At 39.1% G+C, this 16,236-nt stretch overlaps 1 long non-coding RNA gene across 2 annotated transcripts; it reads left to right on the top strand.

The window, feature by feature from the left end:
- Window positions 1-4,103: 4,103 nt before the first annotated feature.
- Window positions 4,104-15,421, top strand: LOC118820263. 2 transcript variants are annotated; one of them, XR_005008242.1, is made up of 9 exons: window positions 4,104-4,216; window positions 10,212-10,360; window positions 13,076-13,168; window positions 13,251-13,283; window positions 13,612-13,686; window positions 13,984-14,016; window positions 14,351-14,383; window positions 14,713-14,745; window positions 15,069-15,421. It is a non-coding gene; the product is annotated as an uncharacterized LOC118820263 (long non-coding RNA). The 2 variants fall into 2 exon arrangements; XR_005008243.1 differs by having other exon boundaries at window positions 4,106-4,216; window positions 10,269-10,360.
- Window positions 15,422-16,236: the final 815 nt, after the last annotated feature.

Below are 16,236 nucleotides of genomic sequence, written 5' to 3'. Positions count from 1 at the left end.
GAGACTGAACCTACAGGCCTCACACAGGGATGCAGAAACCCCATATTGTATTTTGTTGATCTAGCTTCAAGTACTAAAAATGTAAGTTAGGATAACTTTAGACTAATTGAGAAAATAAAAGAGCTAAAAAGCTAATAAAATGCAGTTTGACTTAAAATTTCAGGTTTTTACTACTGTTTTTTTTGGTACTGTTTAAATAGCAGCTCCTGTAGGCCCAGAACCCTAAACAGCATCATTCACAAAAAACAGATACATGTATTTATATAAGGGTTTCTATCTCTTTTATGCCTTCCTGTAATCTCTCATCCCCAGTTTCATCATCATAGATCCCATTTTTGTTCCAGAACTCATTATCAAGTCTAGCTCCTCATTCTCTGAGCTGGACCTTTTCCATGCCCCCCCTCCTCAAGGCCAGCATATCTGTAACCTCTACTCCAGCTACTCATTTGCTGAGTTGTTCATTTAATAAAATCTGCTTTTGTTCCCTCTACACTGAAAAAAATAAATAGATAGATTCAGTTATGTTACTTGATTTTAATGTGTACATTAAATTCCACATGAATAAAGTGTTGCATTAATTCAGTTCTTGCCAAAAGTGAGTAAACTGAAACCATACATTTAAATCAAGTCAAGCGCATTCTTTAGTGAAACCTTAAAACTGCTGTTATAACATGTAATTTGAAGAAATCTGGTCTCAAACCAGCCTCACCTACAGACAGAACCCTAAATAACCCTAACTGTAGTTATATTGATGGAAGTTGTCAGTGACCTCCTGCTTTCTGTAGATGCTGGATCTCTGTTCTTCTCCCTCTTATCAGATATTGATGTTTTTGGTACGTCTCTGAATGAATTTATCCTTCCTCTTCTTTATACATACGGTTCTGTGCAAATGTCACAATTTTTGGGGGAAAAAAAAAAACTAGTTACCTTAGCAATAAATGTGATCTTGTGAGTAAAACATTGTATAACATTAGAATAAATACAAATAAATACAACCCTAAATACATTGAAAGGTAAGAATTTCATGTTTTTAGTAAAGTTATGAATATGTAGGTTAGAAGAACACAGTCAGAATAACACAGGTTTGGTTCCTGAGTTCTCGCTGCTCTCTAGACGTCACACTGATTTATTCAATTCCATCAGCTTTAATATCAACACCTGGACTCTTGACTGCAGGATCTGTGAACAGCCACTAGATGTCACCATTCCAGAATACTGATCTGTTGTCATGGCACCCATTCTCCTGGACACCGATGGGCATTGAGTTTGGCTACTTAAAGTCTTGTCAGATATCCTCTGAAGGGGAAGGAAGGGGTACTTTAAAAATGTTTTCTGGTACAGATTACAGATTATTGTTCAAAAGTGTTATTGTAATCTTATCCAAAGGATTGCTAAATTAATCTGATTACTTTCTGTTACTTTTGGATTACTTGTCTTTTTAAAATCATGTAATTAAATCAAGACAAGAAAACAAAATCAAGGCACTTTCAATAAGAATTAAACTTAACATGGCAAAACAAGGCAAACTGGAAAACTGTTGCGAATGAAAAATACTGTCCTTCACATAAATGATCACTGATCTCACATTTAGCTAAACAGCCAGATCTAAGTGGACGAATATAAATCCAATATATACATGACCATTTTTGACACATACACTTGTGAGCAGTGACAGTGGTGGCAAGTTCAGAAACCGAGGTACAGCTTCCCCAGGAAAAGAACTGAGTAATTCTAAGAGGAAACTGAAAAACAAACAAAAAAAAATTGGCACACTGAGACTAAAAGCTCTAAGATACGATCAGAGGAAAACAAGTAATCACTGTAGAATGATCCAGTTCATTCTATAAAACTATATTATATATTATAAACTATATTGATCTTTTGCCTAATTTGTTAATCTTGGTAAATCTGTTATTTACTGTATCAAAGTCATAAGATCAAACTGGTAAAAGTCTGCTTTGGAGATTTCTCATGAACACTGGGCCTCATTTTCCAATGTCTTCCTAAGTTTTTCTTAAATGTGTTCCTGAGAAAGGTGCTAAGAAAAAAATTCATGACCTGTTCTTAAACTGCAAAGCTGTTCTCACCTTTGTGCTCTTGAGTGTGTGTAGATTCTGTTCTCACCTAAGAACAAATCTCAAATATGAAAACATTGGTGTCAGATTCTAAGTGAAAACTGTGTAAGTGGGTTTTAGGAAGAAATTTCGTATTAAGAACGGTTGGTGAGAGAGGCCCAATGACTATAAACAGAGATAATTTCAAAAACTCTAACTGAACATCATTTGTGTTCGTTCTGCTGAAAGGCCTGCACTGGTTCATAAGGCTTCATATTGGTGCGTCATGCTTTGACTTTGGTGACTGTAATTTGTAGGCACTCCATAATCAGCTCTCAGTGGTTACCGGCCACAGAAATCAATGAGTTCAGAATTTCACTGCTGATTATCTTAATTACAAATAATGATCATTTATACTTATTAACATTTCCCCCAACAATAGCTATATTTGTATTTGTGTGAGCAGCAGATCCACTGATTAGTCACCGAATCACACCACCAAACAACATTTTAATGGATTTTCTTATGTTTCTTAAGTTCAATGTAGACAATTTTCGATTTTCACTCAAGTATATTCTTGGCTCTATACATTTTGTGCCTCAGCCAGGAGCCACTGCTTGTTAGACCTTGTGTCTTTGCTAGCCCATTTTGAGTCCCTGTTCATAGTGAATTTCATTGATTTTGCTTCCTTGCCGTTGTCACTGGGAACAACAAACCCCAAATGAATTAGCGTCTGGAAACGGTTTAACAAAGTGACCAACTGTGGCTGCATTATAGCCCTGCTTCTACAGGGTACATGTGCTAGCAGTGTAGGCTTTTTTAGCATTAGCATTAACTTTCTGAAACAGTGTTGAACAGTCCAGTGTGGAGAATGCTAGCACAGCAACATGTTGATTAAACACCATTAGATCAGAAGCAAATTATTCAGGCTAAAACTGCTGAGGTTAAGGGTTTGGTTGGTGAGGTTAAGGGTTTGGTTGGTGAGGTTAAAGCTGCTGAGGTTAAGGGTTTGGTTGGTGAGGTTAAGGGTTTGGTTGGTGAGGTTAAAGCTGCTGAGATTAAGGTTTTAGTTGGTGAGGTTAAGGGTTTGGTTGGTGAGGTTAAAGCTGCTGAGGTTAAGGTTTTAGTTGGTGAGGTTAAGGGTTTGGCTGGTGAGGTTCATGAGATCAAAATTATGGAGGTTAGGTTTTTGTTTGCTATCAAGTCAGACAGCGCTGTCTCCCTAAATGCTCTGACTGAGTACAAAACTAATATGTTTACCTGGATGAACATTTAACTGGATTAAACTTCATCAGGGTAATACAGATATTCTTCTTGTTGGGAGTCAATGCTGAAAAAAAGGCTGATCTGTTTCTCTATAGTGTTTCTGCAGATTGACGTATGTATGAATACAGCACTATTGCTGACACATACGACAACCACATCTTTTTATATAGGAGAGAATGGCAGTTTTAATCATCCTGCATCCTGTGTGTCAGATTGATAAGATCTCAACTGTTTACCACAGTTGGTTTTTATAATCTCTGACTGTATTTTAAGACAGGCATACGCTGCCATTTCAGAACTCTTTAGTTCTTTATTGATTCACAATACATGTATAATTCACTAAATGAGCACAGCCAAAGGCTACGATTTACTACATACTCTTAACAACATGATATGATGTGAATGCTCAACTTGCATGGAGAAGGCCACAACAGACAGCTCTGTATGTAAAGAATTTCCAATGAAGCCAGTTCATTCAAAACGGCGTTGTGCACATCGGTGTATTTAGGAAAACCAATTTCTGTCTTACAGTCGCTCTGTTAACTTGTCACACTGTACACTGAAACTCACAGCAGAAGGTTAAGGTTTTAGTTGGTGAGGTTAAAGTTAGTTATGCTTAGGTTTCAGTTATGGAAAATAAAGCTGCTCGGGATTAGGTTTAATATATGTAGCCTGTGTAGTGGAACACCTTCTGTTTGTTTTTCTTTGTGTGCTACGTCAGTAATTAGGATGAGAGCAGGCGTGAACAGAGCCACCTGGGGTCTTTGGGGTAGGCATACAAACACCTTGGGGTCCTGGTAGCAGTTTTTGGTTCATTGCTGCTAGGCTAAGTCGGCGGGCGTATTGGTGTCAGCATTTCTTGTTGGAACCGCGGGTTCAGTTTTTATTACGTCAAGGTATGTTGAGTTGTATGTTGCTTACTTTGCTCCTGCTTTAATGCTCGTATTTAGCGGTTTTAAAGTAGGTTTCTTCTCGTCAAGTGTCGAGGCACTGGTGGACGGGCGCAGCTGAAGCTTGGGTCCTGTTAGCTTTAGCCACTTGGAGCTAAGCCGGTGCGAGTGGCGACAGCAGCAGCGGTGCAGGTTTTAGTTCATTTAGTGTGCAATAAGCCAAATAGCATGGTGAATTTGGAGCAAAGTCAGCACCAACTGTAGCGTTCAGTTTACATCATTGGCCTTAGTACCCCAGATTGATTACAGCGTATGTCCTGTGCCAGTTGCTGTTCTCTTACCACTTTTATTCTTTGTTTTATTATTGAGTTTCAATTGTATGCTGCTCTAACTTTTAACGAAAGTTATTTTATTGCCTAAGCTGCCCTCTTGCCTGTGGCCATATTGTGTGTGCAAACGGGTATTTGGTTTATTGTGAGCCACTGGCTAGAGGGATTGCAAATTCTTTTAGTTATTTTTTATTACTATTATTTTCCCTTAGTTATATTGCAGTCTATGTGGGGTTAAGTTTAATCCAGAGAGTTTGGGACAGAGGAATGTTTGGGGATGGATTGCTGTGTTCACTAGAATGGGAGACATTTGCAGTGCAGTGCATTTGGAGTGATTAGCATGTATGGCTCGAATGGTGTTTATCCTTTTTTTCTATTCACGTGTGTCACTGAGAGAATAATCTTCCGTTAGTGTCCCAACAGGCCAAGGCTTGAGTAATCCCTGTAGTACTGTGAGTACTTTTTAGTACTGGTTGTTTTTATTTATTTTTATGTTTTGTTTTATAAACTGAACTGACAGTCAGTGTATGACCTCAGCTTCCTTTAATAAAGATTGTATTTTTGTATTTTCCTGAACCTGCATTTGTGAAGTTACTGCGGTCAGAGCTCCCCTTTTGCTCTAGGTATAAACCAAGGGGTGGTGTAGTCTGGTATACAATAACGGGGCCGCCACATATATAGAGGTTAAAGCTGCTGAGGTTAAGGGTTTGGTTGGTGAGGTTAAAGCTGCTGATGTTAACGTTTTTGATTCATGAGATCAAAATTATGGAGGTTAGGTTTTTGTTTGCTATCAAGTCAGACAGTGCTGTCTCCCTAAATGCTCTGACTGAGTACAAAACTAATATGTTTACCTGGATGAACATTTAACTGGATTAAACTTCATCAGGGTAATACAGATATTCTTCTTGTTGGGAGTCAATGCTGAAAAAAAGGCTGATCTGTTTCTCTATAGTGTTTCTGCAGATTGACGTATGTATGAATACAGCACTATTGCTGACACATACGACAACCACATCTTTTTATATAGGAGAGAATGGCAGTTTTAATCTTCCTGCATCCTGTGTGTCAGATTGATAAGATCTCAGCTGTTTACCACAGTCGGTTTTTATAATCTCTGAGTGTATTTTAAAACAGGCATACGCTGCAATTTCAGAACTGTTTAGTTCTTTATTGATTCACAATACATGTTTAATTCACTAAATGAGCACAGCCAAAGCCTATGATTTACAGTTGAGGTTAAAGCTGCTGATGTCAAGCTTTTCTTCGTTATTTATTTGTCTAGGGATCTTCAGAGCTATATTTCCAAAAGTATTCGCTCATCTGCCTTCACACGCATATGAAATTGAGTGAGATCCCATTCTTAATCCATAGGGTTTAATATTATGTCGGCCCACTCTTTGCAGCTATAACAGCTTTAACTCTTCTGGGAAGGCTTTCCACCAGGGTTAGGAGTGTGTTTATGGCAGTTTTTGACCATTCTTCCAGAAGCGCATTTGCGAGGTCAGACACTGATGTTGGATGATAAGGCCTGGCTTGCAGTCTCCGCTCTAATTCATCCCAAAGGTGTTCTATCGGGTTGAGGTCAGATTGTGCAGGCCAGTCAAGTTCTTCCACACCAAACTCGCTCATCCATGTCTTTATGGACCTTGCTTTGTGCACTGGTGTGCAGTCATGTTGGAACAGGAAGGGGCCATCCCCGAACTATTAAGAGTTCCTTTCACTGGAACTAAGGGGCCGAGCCCAACTCCTGAAAAACAACCCCACACCATAATCCCCCTCCACCAAACTTTACACTTGGCACAGTGCAATCAGACAAGTACCGTTCTCCTGGCAACCGCCAAACCCAGACTCGTCCATCAGATTGCCAGACGGAGAAGCGTGATTCGTCACTCCAGAGAACACGTCTCCACTGCTCTAGAGTCCAGTGGCGGCGCTTTACTCCACTGCATTCAACGCTTTGCATTGTGCTTGGTGATGTAAGGCTTGGATGCAGCTGCTCGGCCATGGAAACCCATTCCATGAAGCTCTCTACGCTGTTCTTGAGCTAATCTGAAAGCCACATGAAGTTTGGAGGTCTGTAGCGATTGACTCTGCAGAAAGTTGGCGACCTCTGCGCTCTATGCGCCTCAACGTCCGCTGACCCCGCTCTGTCATTTTACGTGGCCGACCACTTTGTGGCTGAGTTGCTGTCGTTACCAATCACTTCCACTTTGTTAATACCACTGACAGTTGACTGTGGAATATTTAGTAGTGAGGAAATTTCATGACTGGACTTGCACAGGTGGCATCCTATCACGGTACCACGCTGGAATTCACTGAGCTCCTGAGAGCGACTCATTCTTTCACTAATGTCTGTAGAAGCAGTCTGCAGGCCTAGGTGCTTGGTTTTATACACCTGTGGCCATGGAAGTGATTGGAACACCTGAATTCAAAGATTTGTATGGGTGAGTGAATACTTTTGGAAATATAGTAAGTCATCTGGAGTAATATGTCCCTGGTATGGTCTCCTAAAGCGATCAGGTCTGGTTCACGACCCAGACTGAATCAATCCAAAAATATTGTTCCCTGCCTGGGAGAGGGTTATCAAGGCTTATCCCTGGAGCTAGGCCTCTAGATAGTGTTCCTTGTTGCAGCTGTTGCCGGAGCAGCCCACGTAACCTGGCCTGGATCAGCACAAAAAGGGAAAGTTGGGGGACCATCTGGGCTCATCCTCTACCACACTTATACAGTAACACAGACATCCATACCTGAGTTCTACCACACTTATACAGTAACACAGACATCCATACCTGAGTTCTACCACACTAATACAGTAACACAGACATCCATACCTGAGTTCTACCACACTAATACAGTAACACAGACATCCATACCTGAGTTCTACCGCACTAATACAGTAACACAGACATCCATACCTGAGTTCTGTCACACTTATTCAGTTATATAGACATTTGAAACAGGAAGATATTTCATAGTTACAGTGATCTGTTGAAGAACAACATTTTGTTCCAAAGTATCCAAGTGGTATTGAGGAATGACAATAAAGACCACATGGCTTGACTTAATTTGAAGACCTGCATGAAAACGTGCAAGTTGGTATGTATGGAGACCCACCACCTGAAATTAAATCTGGACAAGATAGAACTCATTTACCTTTCTGTAAAGCACTTCCGTACACTGGACCTCTGTGTCACTATTAACCCCTTCGCCGTCCATCCTTCAGGATTGGCTAAAAATCTTGGAGTTATCCGGGACAATCAACTTAATATGTTAGATCGCATAACATATGTCACCAGTCCCTGCAGGCTCCTACTTTATCAATCTCACAAATGCTCTTTTGACTGAATGAGCACAAATTCCCATAGCCACTCTCCAAAAGCTTATGGAAAGCTTCCCAGAAGAATGAAGGCTTTTTTCTGGAAATCCTGGGCAATTTTTCACAAAGCATATTTGGGGTTCAGGGCTACTGACAAAGTATAGTTCTGGAATGTTGCTGTGGTCACAGTTTGTGGTTTATTTTCTTGCTGCTCCACTGATTTCAGAAACAGAACCAGTTGCCAGCTATTCAGAACTAGGATAAATATACATTTGATGATTTGTTTTCATTTTCAAAGTTGTTCCGCAACTACGATTACTTTTAAATCAGTCCAACCAGAAAACGCACCCCAACAATGCAACTTCCCCCGCACTGCACTTTCAGACGAACGTGAATTTTTGGGAAAACCGCGAATCAGGCAACCCTGTGTGACGTAGAAAGAAGTCCTGAATGAAACGCACGTGTGTGGAAAACAAGTAGCTATTCTTTCTGGTTGCCATAGCGACCCCGCAGCTTCTAAATCCTTATTGTTAATGCTTTCAGACTGTTCTGTGTGGTTTCACTGCTGCTTCATTAGCTGCTCCATCATACATAGTTTTTTAAACATAAATTCTCTAAAGTTTTCATAGAAAGTACAGATGATGTTCTATTCCAACATTTTGTTGCTGGTGCAGGACTATGAAAGCCTGCAGTGCTGCGAAATCTGTCAACCTCAGTTTTTTTTTTAGTTGTCTGTTATTATTTATTATTTATTTAGTTTGTTATCCGGACTATAAACTGGCCTGTAGATGAAGATGCTTGAATTTAGCTGTTTAAATAATGAAATCCTGTTTTGTGAGACAGGTGCTGTGCTTAATGAAACACACTCAAGTCCTGCAATTTTAAATTAATCTTTAACTGGCTAGCGTAAAGGGACAAACACGGTTCACTATAGCTGATGTCAGCTAACTACCTAAACACAGTTTAAAACACGTTGGTGAAACAGTTTAAATGATTTCAGTATGCTACTCAGTAAAGATGATACTTACCCAAACCACTCGCTTTCCTGTTTTTTCTTCAGACGCTCCAGCAGCGTCTGTTTCCTGAGGTCATCCACTGAGTGCTGACAAACTTTACAAAACAAGACTCCATTCCTCATAAAAGTCGTTGGAGAATTCATGTGCTCTGTCTTTCTCTGTCATCCGTGTGGACAGATGACATCTCTTCAACTCGTCTGCAGTAAATCTGATTTTAGACATTTTTCACGGCAAACAGCTGAGCTTATGTAGCGTTTAAACTTCACCTTGGAACAAACAGAGGGCAGAGCTACAGAACTCTTCTTAGCTTGGCCTGCACTGTGCTGGTTACTGTAAAATCATAATTAAAATTCTAAAATATATTGGCAAATAAATAAAAACATGTCTGTTTAAGCATTTAGGCATGATCAGAGTTCTCCGAGTTCTATGGACACAGGTTCCATTCAGACCTGCTGATAAGATATTTAAAGGTAAATTTATCATCCAGCCATCACACTCATATTCAGTGACTCTGTCAATGCTGGATTCCTTCAGAGTAGTGATATTAAGAAAACAATATAGTTCTTCTTTACATTTATAACTGATGCATGCTTGCTGAGAGCAGTTTGCAATGTATTGAAAGAGCTCTGTAATTTTTCATTGCTGTGTAAACAGATTCAGCAGAACAGTGTAGAATCGTGTTGACTGTATGAAGGTGAACTTTGTCAGAGACGCCAGTACCATTCATATCATACACTATTGCTTCTATTGGAGAGCAGGTTTATCATTTAACTGCTTCACCTTAACATGCACTCTGCTGTTCTTACCATGAGGACTGGTGGTGCAGCCACTTCCTGATCATCTCATATCTCACTGAAGGTGGAGTGTTTCTGCTATTGGTGGTAGGTGGTGTATAAATGAGTGCTGATGTCAAAGCTGATTTCCACACTTTAGATTTAGAGTTCAGATTCTCTGCTGTCTGGTATTAGAACGTGAATTAGAGATGGCAACTATATTGGGTGCATTTAGGACAGATGTTACCAAAGAGAATGGATTTTTAGTCATGACCTTAGTTGGCCTTGTTGTTGCAGAAAACTTTGTTGAGAAAGACTTTCAGTGCATCTGTGAACACATCCCCTAGAGTAATCTTTTTCGCCCTCTACCTGTTCACACCTGCCTTTACTGTTTTTACTGTCACATTTTGCATTGTGCGTGAGCTGGAAAGGCAGAAATCTAGAAACCAAACGCAAAATCAGCAAACTGATGGGAGAGCTCAAAATCAGGAATCTGCTGTATGGAAATGTTGTAAAAGTTTCCGGTTTTGTATTCCAAGTATCTTTTGGATAATCTTGTTTCCTTAGTGATGGCAGATATGTGTCATGTATGGCTACTGTATTAAATGCTACATACGCTGACAGCAGTCCACTGCCTCCGTGGGAATGGTGTGACAAAGAACGAAACCTGACTGCTGCCCAGAAGAAAGCAGAGAGAGCATATATCTGGGTCTAAGGTAAGCTGTTTATAGTCAAACGGAGTTGATCATGATGTGAAATGTTCTAGCTTTGTGATGTAGATCCACCCTTCTTAAAACATTGACAGATGTTTATTATTTGTTACAGTATCAGTTCTAGGTTACTTTAATCGGGGGGGTGGGTGTTAATATGCTAAAAAAAAGGTTAGAGGAGAAATATATGAAAATGGAGTTAGATTGATTGAAGGCAGCATTGTCTCATGTTCATTCCTTGAATGGTGTAGAAATGACACAGTAACAAATGAAACCAAGCTGGCAGAGAGTGATGCTTTGTTCATTTTTTGTGCCCAAATAAAAAAACTGTAAAACTTTGTTGACTGTAGTTAGACTGTAATGCTTCATTCCTTTGTGTTGTTTCAGTGAAAATAGTGTGGCTGGAGGGGAAGATTGTGTGGAGCAGCTACACTGTTTAAAAGTCTCATAAAATGACTTTGTGTGGTAATCAATTCAACTAGTTCAATGAATACAAATAAACATTAATGAAGTCAAAATATCAGTAAGTCAAATGTGTGAAATAAATACTTTGACTGAAGTAAAACTAGTTAATTTTACTAACCAATTTTTACAGTGTAAGTGATACATTTATGAACTGTGAAGTGTAAAATTAAAGGACACCTAAGAAAGAATAGAAGATTCCATTACACTGTAAGCCCAGATAAATTGAATTTACTTAAAAAATCTGAGGAAACCCGTTGCCTTAAAAAAATTAAGTAATGTGTAATGAAAACTTGCCCTGCGATGGACTGGCGACCTGTCCAGGGCATATCCTGCCTTCCGCTCGTTGACAGCTGGGATAGGCTCCAGCACCCCACCACGACCCAGAAGGATAAGCGGTTTAGATGGTGTGTGTGTGTGTGTGTGTGTGTGTGAAATGAAAACTTGAGTTTGAATAACTATAATTTGAGTTAAGCTAACATAAACATATGTTTGTGCAACTTGTAAATTCAAATTATTTTAATTTAATGTCTTGAAATTGTGATTTGACTATATGTTTCATTAGGCAGTTGAGAATCTTTTTCTATTTCAGTGATATTAGCCACTATGGTAAACACCAAAAGGTTACTCTTTACTGTGAACATGGTCACTGACCAAAACAAACATCCACTTATCAGCAAAGAGAATGATAACCTTCACTCTTAGCCAACAATACAGTGTCAGGCAGCTGAGTAAAGCATATATAAAAAACACATGCCTGAAGAAAGGCAGCCTGGGTGGAATGAAAGCACACTGACGGTGAGTAAAACAAAGGGAAAGAAACACTTCATATGCAAATAGATGGAGCCAGGAGCCAATGGGAAAGAAATATACGTTTAATCTAACAAGATCGCGTTAACAAAACAAACATGTAACTGTGTTTTACAGCTTACTTAGCTTCACTCAGTTTCACACATTTGTTCAGCAACTTTAATAAGAAAGGAACAATTAAAACCAACAGAAATGTCGTCATATTTTGAATGTGGGGTTTTAAAGTTGCCATAGCAACAGACTAAACTAAATAGCAATATGTTAATTCAACTCAAAAATGCCATGTGAGTGTACAAAATCATCAAAAACATTCCCTTAACTTAAAATTGTTGAGCAATGTGTGGGATATACTGAGTTTTATGTACAACAGACTTAATTTATTTGAGTTAAAACAAAATGCAGGATTACAGTGTATAGAAGAGCATTAAAACTGTACTAATTAGCTGTTAATACAACTTAAAGCTTAATACAACTTAAATTACCACAGTGTGGAGTAGAAAGTTACTCTTTCCAGAAAGTTCATGTGAGCACAGAATACATTTTGTCTCATTCAACAGTACCATTTCCACCTCATCTTTAGCGCTGGCCCTGGTTTGTTAGTATTCCTATTTTACTTTACTTATTACCCTGTTAGACCTTAATATTTAGCACATGAATGTGCATATCTAAAGCTCGGACCGTTCTTTTTTTCATTCAAATTGTACAACGAAAAAGTTTTTTTTTTACAGAAATGATAGAAAATATGCTAAAATTAGTAGTTACATTTAAAACCATTAACAGACACAAATCTGAACAATATGCACAGAAAGAAATGATAATTATGTTCTAGGTTGCATACTCTAATGATTTTGATATCTTTATCAATTTGGCAAAATTTTAATCAAATATTTACGTAGCGCCTGCAAAGGTTTGTGAGTTTTTATTTATATAGATCTTGTAAACAAGTGTGAACTGAGAAACCTTTCCAAAAATAGATTGTCTAGACTGTCTGTTAGCTGAAAATGCAAGCATTGTGATGGTGGTTCATTCTATTGCTTATCATTAAGTAAAAATGATTGGTATAATGCAGCAATTTTTTTTATTATTAATTTTGTGTCCTATTGGATTCATGCAGCTAGGTGACATCACGCTGTCTGAGGGCTGGGTCTGCTGAGTGTTCTGATGTGTGCACCATATCTGTAGCTTAAACTGTTCTGAAGTTGTGAATGCTAGAAAGCAGCTATGCACATCTTGTGGGTTCAAGGATTAAACTGAGGGAAATGGTCAGTTGAAGGTCTACAGGTGGATTCCGTACATGATGCATTTAAGAGCTGTAAAGAGATTTCCACTGTCACACAATTTCCCATTAATATGAATCATTAATAGAAGCTAATTGATCAAATGATTGTGTGGGTTTATGAGTTTGTTATTCAGAATCCATCACTGCAGATCTGTGTTATCTTGTTCCAGGGGACAGGTTTTGGCCTCCTTCTCTTATGCTCAATTGCAATACTGTGTCTTGAATACTTCTTGAATCGACATTCTGGAGCACCCAATCCACAGGTCAGTTCTCCATCCAAGCCATGTTTTAATCTGCAGTAGTGAACAAATGGATATCCTTATGATCAAACTATTGTCTTCACAGATAGTGGCAGAGCAGGGAAATGCTGGGGCACAGGTATGCAGGAGACAGCAGACACCTACACATGTTTAGCCGTCATCAAACTCTGTTCATAGATAAACTACAGATAAACTACAGATAAACTACAGATAAACTACAGTAACAAATCAGCTGTGAGAGTCTGATCACACTGTAAAGCTCATTGTGATAAACTACTCTGAATGCTCTTCAAAATCATAATGCTGGTCTTCATCATTTTGTTTAGTGAGGCAGTAAACACTGGTTCATACGTTAGATAAGCACAGTTAACATCTACATCAATATAGTGCAGCACTGCAGTGGAGAACAACTACACATCCTCATGATCAAACTGCTCTCTTCACAGAGGAGGGGCGATATTGAAATGGATGAAAGGCAGAGACCTGCTGGGACGGAGGAAAGCACTAGACAGCAGGCACATGTAAATTAATCCATCAACACACTCTGTTCACAAATAAACTACAGTAACAAATCAGCTGTGAGAGTCTGATCACATTGTAATCAATAATTAGTAAAGCTCACTGTGATAAACTGCTCTGCTGAGCAGACCAGAGAGAACACTGATCAAAAACTGAACGCTGTTCTTCTTCATTTTGACTAATGAAGCGGCAAACACTTGTTTTGCACATTAAACACAGGTAACATCTACATCAATGTAGTACAGCACTGCAGTGGAGAACACCTAGATATCCTCATGATCAAACTGTTCTCTTCACAGGCCGGGGTAGAGCAGGGTATTGCTGTTACAGAGGTAAGCAGGAGACAGCAGACACCACACATGTAAATTTAGCGATCATTAAACTCTGTTCATTGATAAACTACAGATAAACTACAGATCAGCTGTGAGAGTCTGACCGCACTGTAGTCAATAAGCAATAAAGCTTGCTTTCATAAACTGCTCTGTTGAGCAGACCAGAGAGAACACTGATCAAAACTTTAATACAGCTACTCTCCATTTTGACTAATGAGGCAGCAAATGCTGGTTTTATACATTAGAAAACACAGTTAACATCTACATCAGTGTAGTACAGCATTGCAGTGGAGAACAACTACACATCCACATGATCACACTGTTCTCTTCACAGACTGCGGCAGAACAGGGTGCTGATGAGACACAGGTAAGCAGGAGACAGCAGACACCAACACATGTAAATTTAGCCATCATCAAACTCTGTTCATAGATAAACTACAGATATACGACAGTAACCAATCAGCAGAGTCTGATCACACTGTAATCAATAATCAATAAAGCTCGCTGTGATAAACTACTCTGCTGAGCAGATCAGACGCTGATCAAAACTTTAATATGGCTACTCTCCATTTTGACTAATGAGGTGGCAAACACTTGTTTTGCACATTAAACACAGGTAACATCTACATCAGTGTAGTACAGCACTGCAGTGGAGAAAAACTACACATCCTCATGATCAAACTGTTCTCTTCACAGGCCGCAGGAGAACAGGGCACTGATGAGACACAGGTAAGCAGGAGACCGCAGACACCTACACATGTAAATGTATTCATAGATAAACTACAGATATGCAATAGTAGCAAATCAGCTGTGAGAGTCTGATCACACTGTAATCAATAATCAATAAAGCTCACTGTGATAAACTACTCAGCTGAGCAGATCAGATGCTGATCAAAACTTTAATACAGCTACTCTCCATTTTGACTAATGAGGCGGCAAACACTTGTTTTGCACATTAAACACAGGTAACATCTGTATCAATACAGTACAGCACTGCAGTGGAGAACATACAGATATCCATCATCCTCATCATCACACTGTTCTCTTCACAGGCTGGGGAAGAGTCTGAAACGGATCCACTGCAGGGCACAGACAGGACATAGGAAAGCAGAAAATAGCAGACATCTACACATAAATTTAGATGCTGAACTGTCATCAAAGTCTGCACAGCTTTTTAGAACAAAGAGCTAACAAGAAAGCATCACTTAATCACTGTAACATTTTATCCTCTTTGAAATCTTTATGCTTTTTATGAGTAGACATTTTTTGCATCATGTTTATGTTCTTTTGTTTGTGATTTACTGGAGGAAAGATGGTTATTTTCAAACTTAAACTTTTACACAGTTATAACAGTTACTTTTTTTCTGAATGTTGTGTTTAATGGCTTTTCCTGAAGTTTTAATTTTATTTTATTTTTCCCTGTTATATGGGCAGTCAGTGCCGCTCGAACCATGGTGGCGAGCAGGCATTTGACCCACCTCTTTTCAAAATATTGTGATGACGCCCCACCGCTTTTTGAGTTCAGAACGCGAACATAAAAACCTCTTTCCCTAAACTGCATTACGTGCTGACGAGCACAAACAGGTACAGTAAAACTGAGCAGCAGAGCCAATCAGAATCTCCTTTTCAACTGGGAGGTGCTGTTGGAGCTGCACTGGTTGATGGGGCCTGACGAGTTTTCTTTAGTTTTGTTTTGACATGCGACTCCACCCGAATTCAGGCAACTGAACCGCGCTAATTCATGAGGGAATTCAACATCAGAGTGCATTTTTTTTTTCCTGTGATCATTTTTATTGTACTGTCTGCACAATCTGCTGCTTTAACATGCTACTCTTTACAAACACTCATCGTTCCTGCACTGCAAGCCGCTGTAAATGACAAAAGACAAGCAGTAAAACAATGATTTGTGTTTGATTATGTATTGTGGAGCAAATTTTTGGCCAAGCATCAGCAATATTGTCATATTGTCATCAGCAATAACTTTATTGGTTAAATTTAAACTGGCATACGCATAGATGATAAGTGTTTCTATTTTCTGTTTTCATGGTGGTGAATGTGGCTGCACCTGTGGAAGCAGCATCAAAACTAACACAGACACTGTTCATGATCAGGTTCAGAGGTGGGTAGAGGAGCCTAAACCAGCACAACATACCAAAACTTGCCTAAAATAGTTTTGTAAATGTTACAGTTTACCAACTTCACCAAAACAACTTAAAAATA

This window comes from Colossoma macropomum, unplaced genomic scaffold (genome assembly GCF_904425465.1).
Source record: "Colossoma macropomum unplaced genomic scaffold, Colossoma_macropomum, whole genome shotgun sequence".
NCBI lineage: Eukaryota > Metazoa > Chordata > Actinopteri > Characiformes > Serrasalmidae > Colossoma > Colossoma macropomum.
The sequence above is the reverse complement of the archived record's forward strand: the minus strand, read 5'-3'. Positions and strand labels throughout refer to the sequence as shown.